Genomic DNA, 2,597 nt, shown 5'->3' on the forward strand with positions numbered 1-2,597 from the left:
CTTGGTGTGGAAGCTCTAGTGGCTCAAGGCAGGGGGAGGGGAGGCCAAATGCTCCTACTCCTCCCCCCCCCTTACCCTTTTATCCAGATTTAAAGAGGTTGAGGGAAAAGTATGGCCCATAGGGCAGGGGTCAATGTCTCCCAAATTGATTCATCCTTGGTCCTATCATTCTTTTTTCTTTTTCGGTGTAAAATTGCCCTTTTTCTTAAAGACCTGGACATTTTAAGACAGAAGCTTTGCAAGACATCACACATTTTTTTTTATTAAATGAGAAACAATCTCATTTGTTACTTTGTTACATTGCTAGTCAGAGAAATGCTGCAGTGATGAAGAAAGTCAATGTTGGGTCAACCAAAGTCCTCATTTCTACAACATTCATTTACAAAGAAATTATAGTAATGTTCAACACAGTCTAACAGAACATTCTTGGTTTTCTTCAAAAAGAAGTCCCCCCAATATTTTCTTCTAATGGGGTATTTTACTATATAAATTATAGTTGTTCATTTTTACAATTCACTCCAAACTGTATGGGATGTATCACACTAAAACTTCTAAAACTGTTAGAGAATCCTTCACACATCATCATCATCTGATGTGTCACTGCTGCTTGTCTCTGTGTCATCATTCCCAAAAGTGGGTTTGAAAAGGCTGTTTTTCCAGAGTTCAAACTTGAAGTCCCAGATCAGGCCATTTTTCAAAATACCATGTTTTCTAGGACCAGTCTTCTGTAACTGCTCACTAATGACTTGGAATTCCCTCATCTCATCCTCTGTTCAGGGAGCACATGTTTCATCTTTCACTGTCTTCCTCCCAAGCCATCTCCTTTAGCAACTTATGTTCTTCCTCAAGTGAACTGGAAAGGACATCAGCTTGTGGAAAGGTAAAAGACTGAACGATCTGTTGGGAAACCATGGAGGCGCTGCTGTCCTCTTGAGAAATTTCATTTTCATCAAATTTCAGTTTGTGTCCCTTTCCTGGTGAGTGTTGTTGCTGTTATGCAAAGTAAATGAGTCATCATCCTTTTCTGGTCCAATATGACTTCCATATTCATGTTCTTCCTCCACTCTGTGCCTTTTCAAAGCTTTTAAGAATTCACTCTTCTTATCAGTGGGCATTCCAGTCAGTTTGGGTGGATGAGGCTGATTGAGTTTGCCCACAGGAGAAGAGGAATTTGAGAGATTACACTCTTTAACTGAATTTGTTGATACACTAAAATTCTTGGCAGTTGATTTGAAGGCATTAAAGTTGCCAGTGCCATATGTAGACTCATCAGGATAAGGAGTTCCAACTTTTTTTTCTTTAGTTTGGCTTTTCCATTGCATAGGCTTTGCAGGTGGAGCAGCAAGTTTAGGGACTAATCCTTTATAAACACTTGGACCAGTTCCATTTTTAACTGGTAGAGAATGAAGATTTCCTGTTGCAGGGAATACAGATACCTGTAAATCTCTTGTACTAGCTTTTTTAATGACCAGTATTCTTGGAGCTCTAGATTTAGGATTCAGAGGATATTCCCATACACCTGCAACTAAAGATTTATTTTGATTTGTCTCTCTCTCATATTCAGAATTTAAAGATGGAAAATCCTCAGCCTCAAATTATTTGCATTCTTCCTTGTCTTCTTTTTTCCCAGTTTCATTGTCAGAGGTATTGTTTTCACGCAGTCCTTGGCTTTTTCCAGAATGGAAAGCACTGCCTCAAAAACTTCAGGAACTTCTACCATGGTATCCCCCTCGACGGTTTATGTTTTCAGCACCATTTCTTCCATGTGAAGGCCATCCAGTTTTTTCTTTCCTTCCAAAGTTTCCAAAGTTAGGACATCCAATACCAGAATTAAAGCCATCTGAAGAGTTGTGTCATCTATGATTGACATCAAAACGATTCTCTGTCCACTGGAAGTTTACAGAGTGTTTCTCAAAATTCAGTGATGACTTCTGTGTTCCAGAAATCCCACTGGAATTTCTACCCTTTGTTGATGATGGTGGAGTAGGAAAATTAAGCCAGGCTGGAGCAAAGTCATATTGCGCCTTTTAGGTCCAGTCCCTCCAACTCAGTTGAAACAAGGTTCCAACACCTTATGGCAAGCCCAAAACCCAACAGGACTGTACAGGAAGATGTTTGTTTTCTCTCTGGAATCTTCACTCTTTTCAGTTTTTTTTTTTAATTTTGTATCCTTTGAAATGATATCCAAGTTCCTTGAAGGTACCTGACCTTTGGCTATTTGACATAGAGCTACTTCAAGTCAACTACCCATCCTTTTGTTTTAAATTACTCATATGGCTATTTCCAGAATTAGTCTTGGATTTAACATCATAAAATTTTCTGAAACCTTTCTTCTTTATTATCTGGTGTACACGTCACTGTCATAAGCAACCACTCAGATGAAATAAAAGTTTTATGACACAAAAAGTAAAAAGCAAAAAGCAGATTTCACATCTGAAGTGAAGAGCCTTCCTAAGCATCAGCATATGCAGAGAGACAACAGCTATCTCAATACCACCACACTGCTGGTTAAGGGCAACATTTTAGAAAATATATTTACGCTTAAATAGAAGAAGCAAAAGACTTCTGGATTCTATTATCTCTTCATCTAGAAAAGA

At 38.5% G+C, this 2,597-nt stretch overlaps 1 pseudogene; it reads right to left on the reverse strand.

Moving 5' to 3' along the window:
- Positions 1–563: 563 nt before the first annotated feature.
- On the reverse strand, positions 564–1,840 carry LOC140500187 (vasculin-like; annotated as a pseudogene).
- Between the last annotated feature and the right edge of the window lie 757 nt (positions 1,841–2,597).

This window comes from Notamacropus eugenii, chromosome 4 (assembly GCF_028372415.1).
Source record: "Notamacropus eugenii isolate mMacEug1 chromosome 4, mMacEug1.pri_v2, whole genome shotgun sequence".
NCBI lineage: Eukaryota > Metazoa > Chordata > Mammalia > Diprotodontia > Macropodidae > Notamacropus > Notamacropus eugenii.